This window comes from Schistocerca piceifrons, chromosome 3 (genome assembly GCF_021461385.2).
Source record: "Schistocerca piceifrons isolate TAMUIC-IGC-003096 chromosome 3, iqSchPice1.1, whole genome shotgun sequence".
Lineage (NCBI taxonomy): Eukaryota > Metazoa > Arthropoda > Insecta > Orthoptera > Acrididae > Schistocerca > Schistocerca piceifrons.
This window is the reverse complement of record NC_060140.1, coordinates 277,719,308-277,737,769: the sequence shown is the minus strand read 5'-3', so window position 1 is coordinate 277,737,769 and position 18,462 is coordinate 277,719,308. Positions and strand designations below refer to the sequence as shown.

Here is an 18,462-nt window from a genome sequence, read left to right as displayed (position 1 = left end):
TGGTGTCTGTGGATCTACGTTTCGCTCGAATAAACCACATCTCCCTTTAGTTCTGATATTTCACGTTTTCGTAAAAATATCTAATGCAGTATGTCTGTTTTGAAACAATGGTCATGTTAGCAAATGTGATTCGTTAACTCTGACAACATTAAGTAGCAGATGACACATGGAGAACAATTTTTTTTCGTTGACTTGTTAGCATTGAAGGCCAGTTCTGTGCGGTGATATCTAATGTTTCCGTAATGACTGTATTTCTTTGTACTCTTTATAATATCATTTAAGTTTTATGTTTGTTTTATTCATTAAATTATTTATTAAATGCCAAAACATTCCAGTGTGACATATTTTTTCACCCTGTCATTTCTGTCCATCACTTGTTTTTGGTTTCTGCTAGTTTCCAGTAACTTTCAGGATCTGTTTGAAGAAAGCTGTTTATCGCAGTGTTGGCACGACGTCGAGAAATAAAAGTAATTTCTTTTTGTTTTTAGAAATTTTGAACTAGAATGTGTTTAGAATAAACAGCGATACGCTAATATACCTTGCGCCATCGAATAAGTGATTGTTTATTTCTTCACAACAATATGGTGATACAATCGTTCGATGTAGCACCGGCAACGATCTATACTTTCACCTTCAAAAGAAGAAAGTGAAGAAGAGTGAAAAAGATGACAAAAATAATGCATTTCCAATGGCCGCGCGGGGTAGCTATGCGCAGTACACTAAATGCAAACAATATCTTTACTTCACAGAGAAATTGAATTTTTTTTCCATTTCTATAAAAAAATTTGCAGAGTGGACCATGTACATACGGAATTCAGAAAGAAAGTTACGCGTATCGTCCCACGTTACTACACTACTGATTATTAAAATTGCTACACCATGAAGATGACGTGCTACAGACGCGAAATTTAACCGACAGGAAGAAGATGCTGTGATATGCAAATGGTTAGATTTTCAGAGCATTCACACAAGGTTGGCGCCGGTGGCGACACCTACAACGTGCTGACATGAGGAAAATTTCCAACCGATTTCTCATACACAAACAGCAGTTGACCGAAGTTGCGTGGTGAAACGTTGTTGTGATGCCACGTGTAAGGAGGAGAAATGCTTACCATCACGTTTCTGACTTCCATAAAGGTCGGATTATAGCCTATAGCGATTGCGGTTTGTCGTATCGCGACATTGCTACTCGCGTCGGTCGAGATCTAATGACTGTTAGCAGAATGTGGAATCGGTGGGTTCAGGAGGGTAATACGGAACGCCTTGCTGGATCCCAACGGCCTCGTATCACTAGCAGTCGAGATGACAGGCATCTTATCCTTATGGCTGTAACAGATCGTGCAGCCACGTCTCGATCCCTGAGTCAACAGATGGGGTCGTTTGCAAGACAACAGCCATCTGCTCGAACAGTTCGACGACGTTTGTAGCAGCATTGACTATCAGCTCGGACACCATGGCTGCGGTTACGCTTTACGCTGCACCAGACAGGGGCGCCTGCGATTGTGTACTCAACTACGAACCTGGGTGCACGAATGGTAAAACGTCATTTTTTCGGATGAATCTAGCTTCTGTTTACAGCATCATGATGGTCGCATCCGTGTTTGGCGACATCGCGGTGAACGCACATTGGAAGCGTGTATTCGTCATCACCATACTGGCGTATTGCCCGGCGTGATGGAATGGGGTGCCATTGGTTAGACGTTTCGGTCACCTCCTGTTCGCACTGACGACACTTTGAACAGTGGACGTTCCATTTCAGATGTGTTACGACCCGTGGCTCTACTCTTCACTCGATCCACGCGAAATCCTACATTTCAGCAGGAAAATGCACGACCGTGTGTTGCAGGTCCTGTATGGGCTTTTCTGGATACAGAAAATGTTCGACTGCTGCTCTGGCCAGCACAGTCTCCAGATCTCTCACCAACTGAAAACGTCTGGTCAATGGTGGCCGAGCAACTGGCTCGCCACAATACGCCAGTCATTAGTCTTGATGAACTGTGGTATCGTGTTGAAGCTGCATGGGCGGCTGTACCTGTACACGCCATCCAAGCTCTGTTTGATTCAATGCCTAGGCGTATCAAGGCCGTTATTACGACCAGAGGTGGTTGTTCTGGGTACTGATTTCTCAGTATCCATGCACCCAAATTGCGTGAAAATGTAATCTCATGTCAATTCTAGTATTATATATTTGTCCAATGAATACCCGTTTATCATCTGAATTTCTTCTTGGTGTAGCAATTTTAATGGCCAGTAGTGTATCATTGCGCAACAAAGGTAGTGCATTGGTTCAAATGGCTCTGAGCACTATGACACTTAACATCTGAGGCCATCAGTCCCCTAGAACTTAGAACTACTTAAAGCTAACTAACCTAAGGACATCACACACATCCATGCCCGAGGCAGGATTCGAACCTGCTACCGTAACGGTCTCTCGGTTCCAGATTGAAGCGCCTAGAACCGCTCGGCCACAGCAGCTGGCGTAATGCATTGTCACAACGTCCTGCAGAAACAGTTTTGCTGCAGTATGGATAGTGCTAGGGGCGTTCAATAAACAGTGTAACACGTTTCTTTTCTGAAAGCTGGTCAGTTTTATTCATGATCCCACTGCATCATAATATTCCTCGCTTTTTGGCTACAAAACCGTACTTGGTAACATAACTTCCCTTCAAGGCGCAAGCCTTGCACCATCTTACCGAGAGGGCCTGTGTGCTTGCATCGCACTACTCTAAAAGTCTACGTCGGAGCCAGCGTCTTGCTGCCCCAATAACTTCCCCATCATCCACTTACTGCTTCCTGCAGAGTGCATCCTTCACTGGTGTGGCGACACTCCACTGATTGCTGTATTGTTTCCGGTTCGAAGTGATGAACCCTTGTTTTCACCGCCAATGGCGCTGTTCGACATAGATTATTACGTTCAGCCTCGTAACGCTGAAGCAATTCCGCATTGGCGGTCCTTAGTTGCTATTGTGATCTTCCGTTAGGCGACGAGGCACAAACTTTTGAATAGCCCAACTGGTGGTTGGTTGTTGTTTTGGGGGGAGACCAGACAGCGAGGTCATCGGTCTCATCGGGTTACGGAAGGACGGGGAAAGAAGTCGGCCGTGCCCTTGCAAAGGAACCATCCCGCGGCATTTGCCTGTAGAGATTTAGGGAAATCACGGAAAACCTAAATCAGGATGGACGGGGTATTGAACCGTCGTCCTCCCGAATGCGAATCCAGTGTGCTTCACACTGCGCCACCTCGCTCCGTCCCAACTTGTGCACGAGTGTGTAAGCACTACCAATAGAGACGTCCAACAGAGTAAGCGAAGTGAGTGAGTGTGATTCGTCGATCACCTCGAATGAGAGTGTCCGCACTATCCAACACTGCAGGAGTCACAGCTCTGCGGCTGGCCAGAGAGATCGGACAGGTTCGCGGGATCTTATTGAGTTGACGACAGATGCCTCGCCCAACGACTCACCGTGCTTTTGCTCACTGTCTCCGTAGACATTATGCAAGCGCCTACGAATATCTGCGAAGCTCTGGTCTTGCGCCAAAAGAAACTCAGTGAGAGTTGTGTGTTTGGATCGAACGTATGTTACAGACGCTCTTTTGAAGGCTATTTATGGCACCGCCACATATCGGAACTTCATGAAACTATAGGGGCTGAAGCGGGAATATTCCACGAAGTCCTACAACAAATTCCGCATTTATCAACCGAATATGATAGAGAAAAAAATGTGTTGCATTACTTATTGAACGCCCCTAGTAGGTACATCACAGCGTGGGAGTGAAACTGCATGGTAACTACAAACGTGCACCAAAGTTGAAGTATTTGTATGTCCATCCTCGTAATTTATGGTGTGCAGGACTTCGGCCATTCATCTACGTAGTAAAACTAAACACATGCAACCGTCGTTGATGTTATTTTCTTATTTTACAACCAGTTTCGGTGACTCAGTATACCATCTTCTGGTCTTAACTGACGCAAAAGAGGTGAATCGTATACACGATCCCAACATCTATGAACTGGCTTCCGCAGGACACTGTAAAAGCGATATTGTGTCTGCAACCATCAACTACCAACTGCTGTGACGGTGTTGGAAGTAACATGCTTTAAATATAATTTTTCGTGGCTACCGTCGTATGTCCCCACGAAGTAATCAATCAATGAGTCTCTGTTTCTTTTGAGGTTCAGTTGTAGTTACAGGTAATGTGAAGTACCGGTTCAGTTCTTCGGCTCGGACGATGGGATCAGCTGCAGCTTTTACTTTGCCTATACCAACCCCACGCGGATTTTTCCAAAGGACAAAAGTTTTTCTGTTGTTGGTTAATGTGTGGGCATGCCTGAGATTTGCTTTCCTTACATCTTGTTTGATTCTGTTCCGCTTGTGCTTTTAAGTCATATGATTTTCAAGATTGGGGTGCTGTTTGTATGCATAATTTCCAGTGTCTCTGAGCTTCATGGGCAGATTTAGTTCTTCAGTTAACCAAGGTACAGATTCCTTTCTTACTTTACCGGTATCTTACAGTTGAGTAGGTATACTACTAAACAGATAGAGGTTTACGTTTATGTCCGAGAAAGGAATGGAAAATTTCACCCAAACTATTTTTGCGTCTCAGTTGCAAGTACAGATAAATTAATGCGTTCGAAATCCCGGTATGTGGTCAATAGCTGTTTCTATGTGGGAAATTCTAGAGAGTACGTCATGAAAATTATGTTATGGGTGAAAATGCCAGGTGCAGGTATCTGAGAAGTACGAATGTAATAAAACATATACACTACTTACTTTTGAATACATTATGGGAGAGGCAGTGATCAATGTCTTAAAAATATTTACTATTAAAAACTGTCTTGACCACGATTTATTTATCAAGACAACAGGAAGAGGTTCCTACTCAATGGTCTGAAGATGACCACAGTAGTGGTCGAAACCGGTCACCTTGATAAATAAATCGTGATCAAGACTTTTTTAATAGTAAATATACACTACTGGCTATTAAAATTGCTACACCACGAAGATGACGTGCTACAGACGCGAAATTTAACCGACAGGAAGAACATGCTGTGATATACAAATGATTAGCTTCTCAGAGGATTCACACAAGGTTGGCGCCGGTGGCGACACCTACAACGTGCTGACGCGAGGAAAGTTTCCAACCGATTTCTCATACACAAACAGCAGTTGACCGTCGTTGCCTGGTGAAACGTTGTTGTGATGCCTCGTGTAAGGAAGAGAAATGCGTACCATCACGTTTCCGACTTTGATAAAGGTCGGATTGCAGCCTATCGCGATTGCGGTTTATCGTATCGCGACATGGCTGCTCGCGTTGGTCGAGATCCAATGACTGTTAGCAGAATATGGAATCGGAGGGGTCAGGAGGGTAATGTGGAATCCCAACGGCCTCGTATCACTAGCAGCCGAGATGACAGGCATCTTATCCGCATAGCTGTAACAGATCGTGCAGCCACGTCTCGATCCCCGAGTCAACAGATGGGGACGTCTGTAAGACAACAACCATCTGCACGAACAGTTCGACGACATTTGCAGCAGCATGGACTATCAGCTCGGAAACCATGGCTGCGGTTACCCTTGACGCTGCATCACAGACAAGAGCGCCTGCGATGGTGTACTCAACGACGAACCTGGGTGCACGAATGGCAAAACGTCATTTTTTCGGATGAATCCCGGTTCTGTTTACAGCATCATGATGGTCGCATCCGTGTTTGGCGACATCGCGGTGAACGCACATTGGAAGCGTGTATTCGTCATCGCCATACTGGCGTATCAACTGGCGTGATGGTATGGGGGGCCGTTTGATACACGTCTCGGTCACCTCTTCTTCGCATTGACGGCACTATGAACAGTGGACGTTACATTTCAGATGTGTTTCGACCCTTGGCTCTACCCTTCACTCGATTCCTGCGAGACCCTACATTCCAGCAGGATAATGCACGAACGCATGTTGCAGGTCCTGTACGGGCCTTTCTGGATACAGAAAATGTTCGACTGCTGCCCTGGCCAGCACATCTCCAGATGTCTCACCAATTGAAAACGTCTGGTCAATGACGTCCGAGCAATTGGCTCGTCACAACACGCCAGTCACTACTCATAATGAACTGTGGTAACGTGTTGAAGCTGCATGGGCAGCTGTACCTGTACACGCCATCCAAGCTCTGTTTGACTCAATGCCCAGGCGTATCAAGGCCGTTATTACGGCCAGAAGTGGATGTTCTGGGTACTGATTTCTCAGGATCTATGCACCCAAATTGCATGAAAATGTAATCACATGTCAGTTCTAGAATAATATATTTGTCCAATGAATACCCGTTTATCATCTGAATTTCTTCTTGGTGTAGCAATTTTAATGGCCAGTAGTGTATTTAATGTCATAGAATGATGTTCATTTAGTTTTCTTGATTCTGCTTGATGCATGGATGAGTAAAGGTGCAGGACGAGTATGTGAGCATTTATCAGCTGACATGCCTGCACTGCTGCACAGCCTTTTACATCGGTATGACAACAACTAAACTGGCTGAGCGCATGAACGGACACAGACGAACTGTCCGCCTAGGAGATGTCCAATACCCAGTAGCAGAGCATGCCCTCCAGCATAATTCTAGGGACCTAGGAACCTGCTACACCGTATGTGCCATTTGGCTTCTCCCACCCAACACCAGTCCCTCTGAACTGCTGAGATGGGAACTTGCACTCCAACACATCCTTTCATCCCGCCATCCCCCTGGACTGAACCTACGTTAAACAACCTCACTCCCATTTACTTTTCAGTATTCTCCTCTTTCCCTTTCGTCTTTAGCCATTCACACATCTTTTCATCCTACATACAGGGCTATTACAAATGATTGAAGCGATTTCACAGCTCTACAATAACTTTATTATTTGAGATATTTTCACAATGCTTTGCACACACATACAAAAACTCAAAAAGTTTTTTTAGGCATTCACAAATGTTCGATATGTGCCCCTTTAGTGATTCGGCAGACATCAAGCCGATAATCAAGTTCCTCCAACACTCGGCGCAGCATGTCCCCATCAGTGAGTTCCAAAGCATCGTTGATGCGAGCTCGCAGTTCTGGCACGTTTCTTGGTAGAGGAGGTTTAAACACTGAATCTTTCACATAACCCCACAGAAAGAAATGGCATGGGGTTAAGTCGGGAGAGCGTGGAGGCCATGACATGAATTCCTGATCATGATCTGCACCACGACCGATCCATCGGTTTTCCAATCTCCTGTTTAAGAAATACCGAACATCATGATGGAAGTGCGGTGGAGCACCATCCTGTTGAAAGATGAAGTCGGCGCTGTCGGTCTCCAGTTGTGGCATGAGCCAATTTTCCAGCATGTCCAGATACACGTGTCCTGTAACGTTTCTTTCGCAGAAGAAAAAGGGGCCGTAAACTTTAAACCGTGAGATTGCACAAAACACGTTAACTTTTGGTGAATTGCGAATTTGCTACACGAATGCGTGAGGATTCTCTACCGCCCAGATTCGCACATTGTGTCTGTTCACTTCACCATTAAGAAAAAATGTTGCTTCATCACTGAAAACAAGTTTCGCACTGAACGCATCCTCTTCCATGAGCTGTTGCAACCGCGCCGAAAATTCAAAGCGTTTGACTTTGTCATCGGGTGTCAGGGCTTGTAGCAATTGTAAACGGTAAGGCTTCTGCTTTAGCCTTTTCCGTAAGATTTTCCAAACCGTCGGCTGTGGTAAGTTTAGCTCCCTGCTTGCTTTATTCGACGACTTCCGCGGGCTACGCGTGAAACTTGCCCGCACGCGTTCAACCGTTTCTTCGCTCACTGCAGGCTGACCCGTTGATTTCCCCTTACAGAGGCATCCAGAAGCTTTAAACTGCGCATACCATCGCCGAATGGAGTTAGCAGTTGGTGGATCTTTGTTGAACTTCGACTTGAAGTGTCGTTGCACTGTTATGACTGACTGATGTGAGTGCATTTCAAGCACGACATACGCTTTCTCGGCTCCTGTCGCCATTATGTCTCACTGCGATCTCGAGCGCTCTGGCGGCAGAAACCTGAAGTGCGGCTACAGCCGAACAAAACTTTATGAGTTTTTCTACGTATCTGTAGTGTGTCGTGACCATATGTCAATGAATGGAGCTACAGTGAATTTATGAAATCGCTTCAGTCATTTGTAATAGCCCTGTAGTTGTGTTTATCTTTATACTGTATAACTCTTTAGTTCTGTATGCATCCTCTTTGGTTTGAAGCTGGCACAGTACTTACAGTAAAATATCTTTGGCTTCCCTCTGACAACCATGCCTCCATCCTTGCTGCCCTCCCTGTTTTCCTTTCCCTGTTGCTTCATAACCTGGGTTGTGAGTAACTGAATCCACTTTCCCTTCTTCCCTTTCTTTCCCCTCACTCCTCCCTGATGAAGGAACATTTGTTCCGAAAGCTAGGTTCTGTTTTTTGTGTATCTATCGGCTGTACTGAGCTGAGGTAAGTACTGGCCAGCCCCTCTATCTCTTTGTTAGTATTTGGGTATAACCTCATTAATTTTGAGCTGGACTATAAATTTAATTAATTAAACCCCCCAGTACAAGTTCTAAAGAAGAGGTTGTAAGTGACTAGCGTGCTCGTTTATGGGTTTAGCTAGTATTTCGTCTGGTGAGCTTATATTATATGGCATCTAAAGAACAACCAGGGTACCTAATCGCATGACGTATTACACAATTTGTGTACACTGACGTGATGAACATCATGAGATAACGATATGCATATATATTCGCAGCATCGCGTACACGAGGTCTAAAAGGGCAGTGCATTGGCGGAACTGTAATTTCTATTCCGGTGTCTGAGGATGAAAAGTGTCCGACTTAAGTATCACCGCACGGCGGGCATTAACAGACTTTGAACGCAGAATGGTAGTGTAGTGTCACCGCCAGACACCACACTTGCTAGGTGGTAGCCTTTAAATTGGCCGCGGTCCGTTAGTATACGTCGGACGCGCGTGTCGCTACTATCAGTGATTGCAGACCGAGCGCCGCCACACGGCAGGTCTAGAGAGATTTCCTAGCACTCGCCCCAGTTGTACAGCCGACTTTGCTAGCAATGGTTCACTGACAAATTACGCTCTCATTTGCCGAGACGATAGTTAGCATAGCCTTCAGCTACGTCATTTGCTACGACCTAGCAAGGCGCCATATTCTTCAAGAATGTATTCTGAACTGATAATATTGTGAATCATGTACCGTCAAGAGCGACGTTCATCATTAATGGATTAAAGGTAAGTATCAAACTAATTACGTCCACTTTCTGAATTCTGATTCCTTGTCATGTTCCAGACCTCACGTCAGTAGAGTTCTTCCCTCCTCACGCCACCCTGCGTGAGCTAAAACGCGTGCATTTCGGCCTCCTCTCGTAACACGGTGTTGGATCTTCTGCCAACACATCACATTCCATTTCGGAAATCGTTAGGGAATTCAGTACTACGAGGTCCGCAGTGTTAAGAGTGTGCCGAGAGTACCAAAGTTCACGGACCACGTAGAGGCCGACGGCCTTCACTTAACGACCGAGAGCAGCTGCAATTGTGTAGAGTTGTCACAGCTAAAGGGTAAGCAACACTGCATGAAGTAATAGCAGAAATCAACGTGGGACGTACGACGAACGTATCCGTTAGGACAGTGCTGAGGAAGTTGCCGTTAATGGGATACGGCAGCAGACGACCGACGCGGGTGCTTTCGCTAACTGCACGACATCGCATGCAGCACCTCTCCTGACCTCGTGACCATATCGATTGTACCCTAGACAACTGGAAAACCGTGTCCTGGTAATATGAGTCCCTATTTCAGTTGGTAAGAAAAAAAACTCCTCCAGAACAGGCTGTATAGGCCCAACGGTACCGACCCACCGCCGTGTCGTCCTAAGGCCACACGTGCCACTGGATGCGGATAGCAAGGGTCATGTGGTCAGCACACCGCCCTCACGGCCATATGTCAGTTTCCGAGACCGGAGCCGCTACTTCTCAATCAAGTAGCTCCTCAGTTCGCCTCACAAGGGATGAGTGCACCCCGCTTGCCAACAGCGCTCGGCAGACCAGATGGTCACCCATCCAAGTTCTAGCCTAGCCAGACAGCGCGTAAATTTGGTGATTGGACCACTGTGGCAAGGCCGTTGGCTCAGTTGGTAAGGGCTGATGGTATGTTCGAGTGTGGTGCAGACCTATTGTCAACAAGGCACTGTGCAAGATAATGGTTGGGCTGGAGCCTCTATCCAACTGAATCCATCGTTGACTGTAAATGGATATGTTCGGTTACTTGGAGAGAATTTGTCCTCATTCATGGACTTCATGTTCCCAAACAACGATGGAATTTTTGTAGATGACAATGCGTCATAACAGTGAACCACAATTGTTCGTGATTGGTTTGAAAGACATTCTGGACAATTCGAACGAATGATTCGTCCAGATCACACGACATGAATCCCATCGAACAGTTACGGGACATAATCGAGAGGCCAGTTCGTGCACAAAATCCTGCACTGGCACCACTTCCGCGATTATGGACAGTTATATTTCTGCTGGGGATTTCCAACAGCTTGTTGAGACCATATCACATCAAGTTGATGCACTACACCGGGAAAAAGGAGGTTCGATACGACGTTAGGAGATACTACATGGCTTTTGTCACCTCACTGTAAATGTAAGCACGAGTTTTGCAGAGAGCAGACGTTGGAACGCCTCTAGGTTAGCGAAGGATGGGTGTTATGCATGAATTCACCATGTTATCTCAGTAGCCCATGGCTGCACGACACCCATCAACCTAGATGGCTAATGTCAACTCTTTCCTGCATTAGGCTTAACCAAGAATTTTTCCTGCCGGACCTCCACCGTACTGGAATCAAGCCACATCTGTACTGCGAATGCACCAGCTCTACAAAAGTGACAACCATATTCTCTTTGCATACACAAAATGGGAAAGAATATACATCTACTATTTGTGAAACAGCTTTACCACCTGAAAATAAAATTTCTCACAAGTATTTCCATTCCGCTTTCTATGTACATTATTAGTATTTACAATAACTTTTTAAAATTTTTACAATATGCCAAGATATCCCTGTAGTTACATCACAGTACTTGGAGTTATTATTAGCAGTTATTTCTAAAGAGCATGTAAGCGAACTGTATATTGTATAATCATAATATGAATTAGTTTCATCAGTATTCCTTATTAATGATACTGTGTGAGCTCTTCACCTTTTTCTGTTTTTGTACCGAATAATTGTTTTCGTTAACACTGTACTTCAAAACTTATCATTCAACCATTGTTTTCACATTATTTCAATGAACATATCTACTTTTAGCCTGTAGGAAATCCTTTTGATATGCTTTGGATTTTACTAATTTCATACTATGACTATCGATTCATGTGGTTCAATGTATGTAACTTTTATCTGCTTAAATGGCAGATCTTTTCATGAGGTAAAAGAGAAAATTATTTTATCTATGATACTAGTTGTAGAGCTTCTTGGACACGTACTCAGTTACAAATACCTATACAGATACATGATTACTCTGCCATTCACAATTAAGTGCCTATCAGAAGGTTCATCGAACCACCTGTAAGCCACTTCTCTATTGTCCCACCCTCGCACAATGCTCGGGAAAATACGTAAATATTTCCGTGCAAGCTCTGATTTTTCTTATATTATTATGAGGATAATTTCTCTCTGTGTAGACGGGCGCCAACAAAATATTTTCACATTCTGATGAGAATGTTGGGTTTTGAAATTTCATTCGAAGGCCCTGCCGCAGTGAAAAACGCCTTTGTTTTAATGAATGACACACCAATTCGTGTATCATATCATTGGCACCCTCTTGCTTACTTCACGATAATACAAAACGAGTTGCCCTCCACTCATTTTTTTCTATGTCCTCCAACAATACTATCTGTTGAGGGTTGCACGTCGCACAGCAGTATTCTAGGAGAGAGCGGACAAACTTAGTGTAAGCAGTCTCTTCAGTAGACCTGTTACATTTTCAAGGTGTTCAGGCAATAAGTCACAGTTTTCGGTTTGCTTTACATACAAAATTATCTATGTGATTGTTCGAAATTAAATTAATCGTAATTGTAATCGCCAAGTGTTTAGTTGAACTGACACACTTTAGATTTGTGTGATTTATCGTGTAAGTGAAATTTAGCAGATTCCTTTTTAGTACTCACGAGGATGATACATACTTTTCATTATTTATAGTCAACTGGCACTGTTTTCACCATAGAGATATCTTATTTAAATCATTTTGCAACCAGGTGGTGAATGACAGCATCATCTGCAAACAATCTAAGAGGGCTTCTGAGATTGTCTCCTAAATCGGTTATGTAGACGAGGAACGACAGAGAGCCTGTAACACTTCCTTGGTGAACGTCAGATATTACTTTTGTTGAAAGAAATTTAGGAACCAGCCACTTTTATATAGTTTTATTTACGGCACGATGTGACAAGTCTATTATGAGAACTGAAGGTAGGCGAAAACCATGAACGCATGCGTGTTATCAATCGTACTAACGATAATGAGTCCACAATTTGTAGGTGCACACCTGATTTGGATGAATTGAGTTTGGGAACACCTAGGTCAGCCGTAATAAAGTGTCTGAGGACGTTGCGTGTCGACTGCGTGATATCTTCGAGACTCCGCCAGGAGTAATAGCCAGAGGGGCGTTATTTACAGCACCAATTTCCGATGGAGTTATGCCGCCGCCTGGCTCTAACTCAGGCTGCTCTCTCGCGGACGTACGCCCAGTCTTAAATACTTGTCGTCTCGTTTATGGCTCGTAACTCACCAGAGCAGACGACTACAATGGTGACTAAGCGCTCCATACCGGCTTGTGACGTCGTTCCAGGCGTAGCCCCGAGTGCGCTTGGTTTGGTACTTCCGCTCTAATTCTTTCTTGTTTATTATTAGAAATTCGTCATTTGTTACAGTCAGATAACACACTGCGCACAGAGTTTATTAGTGTGTACTAATCCTCTTACTAAACAATATCACTAAAAAGATGTTGATCGTATCAGTTTAGTCACAGGAGAATGTCCAGCGTCGCGAAAGTTGTGGATTTACTTGAGTCAAATTGTGCGTGGTTAGGTAACAAGCCTTAACACATTCCGAAGACAACTTCAGACCTAACCTCGTCTATAATCGTCGTTTGAATATGCTCAAATTTCCGTAAATAACAGCAGCTGAGTGGAGGAACAACAATATTGCCAAGACTGAAGTCTATCTCCATTACTCACAAAAAAATTGCAAAGGTAGTTGCAATAAGTGCAGTTTAAAAGGATCTTATACGAGTAGAATGACCTCCAGTATATTAACATAACTGAGTGAGTGAAGCAAAAATACGCTTTCAACAGACTATTATTACAGGGTCATAAATTTTTCCGTTTCACAAAATTTTTTTGTCAACTCATATTATCGGGTGAAAGAACACATTTCGAAACCAAAGTTGAAAAAAGAAACGTTCAAAGTGTCCATGAAATGGTTTGTCTTAAATGAGGAATCAAATAGATCGAAGAAATATTTGGCCCATCTTTGAAAGATGCTCGAAATGATTAAAGTAAATGAAGTTGGACCGTCTACATCATTCACCAGACAAATATCCTCTAGTACCCTCTTTAAAAATTGGCACCTCATTCGCTGCATATGATTTCGAGCATCATTCAAAAGTGTCTTAAATGTTTTCTAATCTGTTTTGTTTCTTACTTCTAGACAAATCATGTCACAAAACGTTTGATCGTTTTCTCTATTTTTAATTTTTTTTAAACTTGCATTTAAATATCCCAACGATGTAACTTTTTATGGGCAAAATACCTAGGCCTTCAAGAAATGAACTTTTTCGTACTACATTTACATAGATAGCAGCACCTATTCGTGAAACATTTGAAATTTCCCACAAATCACTAAGTTTTTCTTAATTATCCGTGAGTAATTTCATTGCAATGCTTTTTTTTGCAAAAGCAGACATCACGATGGTCAATTTGATACCTCATTTGTCCATTTCCAATGCTTTGCTTGGCTATGAAAGTTCGAACAAAACTTTTCCCTCAAATAACTTGCTTTCTTCTTAATTGCTCTCATAACGTTCAAGTATTTAAAATTTGTTGTAAACTAGACCTCACGATGGTCAGTGTGATTTGTCCATTTCCACTCCTCGCTTGACTATAAAAATGCAGACAGAATGCATTATCTGATTTTCTCTCAAATAATTAAGTTTTGTTTTCGAGCCACTCATACATTTGGTCAAAAAGTAAGTGTGACGGAAAATGCTATGAACGAACCACAAACAACGGAAATATCAGTGTAAAACAACAGTTCTTACTCATTTATGTTTCATCAGATTATAACTGGAATAGCATTTCTTATTTCGAACGGCATTTTCATTCATAAGTCAGAAGTGCTAGTTCAGCAATAGAAATATAACATCATAATCTGCTTCTGCATATTTTACAGCGCTTTGGCTAAGGGCAGTACCGTGCCATACCGCAGGGCCACCTAAGTTTGCAGAGCTGAATATTTATGTAATATACTTTAAAGTTTTAAACATGTGCTGTGAAAAATAATAGCATTACGTCTGCCATACAATAACTTCAATGTCGAAAATTACTGCAGAATAGTAAAATATTTTAGTAGCTTGTGGTGATTTTACGTTAACATGTATTTTATAAAAGCTATGCAGCATGGCTTAAAGAGAATTATTTCTAAACCTTGTATGCTATATTAATGTAAAGCTTTTTTTAAAAATCTGTATCTTTGTGTGAACATAATGTAGAATATCTAGAATGCTTGGCCTGCTTTCGCAGTGGGTCCAATGTCACTAATCTCACTAGGAAAAACAAATAAATAAATAAAAGCATAATGAAAAATATAAGTGTAGAACTATGAAAGCACTCTAGTGACAATACGAGAGCATATCTAACAAAAAGAATTCAAGAAATTGGGAAACAAAGCCACTGCCAAGTGAATGGACGTCTGAGTTAATACATCCCCTACATAAAAAAGGAGATAAAAAAGATCCTAACAATTATACAGGAATCTTCCTCTTGCAGTAACCTATAAGACCCTGACGGAGGTACTTTTCAACAAAACTGAAAGAATACTTGATCCACAGTTAGGGGATATCAAACAGGGTTCAGAGAGAATAGATCATGTGTAGAACAAGTCACATACTTAAAGCATGTCTTAGAAATTAGGAAAAGCATATCCTTGAAATATAAGGTAACATTTGTAGATTTTGAAACGGCGTACGATTCTATTGATAGAAATATATTATTCAACATTTTAAGAGAGTTTCGACTAGATAACAAAACAAGGAAAATAATTAAAGCAACTTCAACCAACACAACATCAAAGGTACAATCAATGAGAGAATTGTTGCAAATTTTGAAAAATATATCTTGAGTAAGACAAAGAGACGGTTTATCGCTCCTACTTTCTAACTATGCATAGAGAAAGCGTTTAGACATTGGAGGAAGGTCATAAATACCAAGGGTATACAACTATGAAGGAAGGCAAACTTGATCGCTGTAGCTTGCAGATGACAAGTCACTTATCACAGACTGTTTTGGAAGTGCAGAAGAACGAATCATAGAATTAGAACGTCAAGCAGTAAAAGTAGGTTAGAAGTATCACTTGGAAAAAAAATTCCAGACAAACACCAGTAATGCACCTCAAAAGCTTAAAGTAAATAACAACCAAAAATCTAACGTACACTGTTTTAAATATCTAGGAGAATGGGTTGTTGTTGTTGTTCTTGTGGTCTTCAGTCCAGAGACTGGTTTGATGCAGCTCTCCATGCTATTCTATCTTGTGCAAGGTTCTTCATCTCCCAGTACCTACTGCAACCTACATCGTTCCGAATCTTTTTAGTATATTCATCTCTTGGTCTCCCTCTACGATTTTTACCTTCCACGCTGCCCTCCAATACTAAGTTGGTGATCCCTTGATGCCCCAGAATATGCCCTACCAGCCGGTCCCTTCTTCCAGTCAAGTTTTGCCACAAATTTCTCTTCTCTCCAATTCTATTCAATACCTCCTCATTAGTTATGTGATCTACCCATCTAATCTTCAGCATTCTTCTGTAGCATCACATTTCGAAAGCTTCTATTCTCTTCTTGTCTAAACTATTTATCGTCCATGTTTCACTTGCATACATGACTACACTCCATACAAATACTTTCAGAAACAACTTCCTGACACTTAAATCTATACTCGAGGTTCACAAATTCCTCTTCTTCAGAAACGCTTTCCTTGCACATTGCCAGTCTACATTTTATATCCTCTCTACTTCGACCATCATCAGTTATTCTGCTCCCCAAATAGCAAAACTCATTTACCACTTTAAGCGTCTCATTTCCTAATCTAATTCCCGCAGCATCACCCGATTTAATTCGACTACATTCCATTATTCTCGTTTTGCTTTTGTTGACATTCATCTTATATTCTCCATTCAAGACACTGTCAATTCCGTTCAACTGCTCTTCCAAGTCCTTTGCTGTCTCTGACAGAATCACAATGTCATCGGCGAACCTCGAAGTTTTAACTTCCTCTCCATGGATTTTAATTCCAGCTCCGAATTTTTCTTTTGTTTCCTTTACTGCTTGCTGAATATACAGATTGAAAAACATCGGGGATAGGCTACAACCCTGTCTCACTCCCTTCCCAACCACTGCTTCCCTTACATGCCCCTGGACTCTTATAACTGCTATCTGGAGAATGGATATGAAACAAAATAAGGGAAAATAAAGTAAGAGAGACTAGAATACATAAAATACAAAGAGCCACACACATATATACTACAGTATCTTTATCCGCGAACCCAAAACTGAAACACTACGAAACAGTGGTCACACTAGGAATATTCTGTGCCCTTCCCAACCACTGCTTCCCTTACATGCCACTGGACTCTTATAACTGCTATCTGGAGAATGGATATGAAACAAAATAAGGGAAAATAAAGTAAGAGAGACTAGAATACATAAAATACAAAGAGCCACACACATATATACTACAGTATCTTTATCCGCGAACCCAAAACTGAAACACTATGAAACAATGGTCACGCTAGGAATATTCTGTGCACTAGAACATCTTAAACTGATTACAAAGGGAGAGCTAAAGAACTGGAAGAAGACTCCTAAGAAATGTACTAATGAGAAAAAGATTAATATTCTATGGACGTACATGCAGGATTAAAAAAGGCAGAGAACGCAAACAGATCTTTGGCTTACTAAACAATTACAAATCTAAAATAAGATGTCTGAGAGACTTAGGAAGATGCGGAAAATGTAGAAGTCGACCTGGACACAATAAGAAATAGAAAACTTTTAAAGAAGAAGGGGAAGAAAGAAGACGCTAAAAGAGAAGGAACAAGAATGAAGTGTGGACCCAAAGGAAACTGCAGTTGAAACGAGAGAAGCACAAACACTGTTACTACATCGTAACTACACTCCTGGAAATTGAAATAAGAACACCGTGAATTCATTGTCCCAGGAAGGGGAATCTTTATTGACACATTCCTGGGGTCAGATACATCACATGATCACACTGACAGAACCACAGGCACATAGACACAGGCAACAGAGCATGCACAATGTCGGCACTAGTACAGTGTATATCCACCTTTCGCAGCAATGCAGGCTGCTATTCTCCCATGGAGACGATCGTAGAGATGCTGGATGTAATCCTGTGGAACGGCTTGCCATGCCATTTCCACCTGGCGCCTCAGTTGGACCAGCGTTCGTGCTGGACGTGCAGACCGCGTGAGACGACGCTTCATCCAGTCCCAAACATGCTCAATGGGGGACAGATCCGGAGATCTTGCTGGCCAGGGTAGTTGACTTACACCTTCTAGAGCACGTTGGGTGGCACGGGATACATGCGGACGTGCATTGTCCTGTTGGAACAGCAAGTTCCCTTGCCGGTCTAGGAATGGTAGAACGATGGGTTCGATGACGGTTAGGATGTACCGTGCACTATTCAGTGTCCCCTCGACGATCACCAGTGGTGTACGGCCAGTGTAGGAGATCGCTCCCCACACCATGATGCCGGGTGTTGGCCCTGTGTGCCTCGGTCGTATGCAGTCCTGATTGTGGCGCTCACCTGCACGGCGCCAAACACGCATACGACCATCATTGGCACCAAGGCAGAAGCGACTCTCATCGCTGAAGACGACACGTCTCCATTCGTCCCTCCATTCACGCCTGTCGCGACACCACTGGAGGCGGGCTGCACGATGTTGGGGCGTGAGCGGAAGACGGCCTAACGGTGTGCAGGACCGTAGCCCAGCTTCATGGAGACGGTTGCGAATGGTCCTCGCCGATACCCCAGGAGCAACAGTGTCCCTAATTTGCTGGGAAGTGGCGGTGCGGTCCCCTACGGCACTGCGTAGGATCCTACGGTCTTGGCGTGCATCCGTGCGTCGCTGCGGTCCGGTCCCAGGTCGACG

General features: G+C 43.1%; 1 protein-coding gene across 3 annotated transcripts in view; it reads right to left on the bottom strand.

The window, feature by feature from the left end:
- The window catches only part of LOC124788124 (collagen alpha-1(XVIII) chain-like), a 674,174-nt gene that overhangs the window by 182,498 nt on the left and 473,214 nt on the right, over nt 1-18,462 (bottom strand). The window lies entirely within an intron of this gene.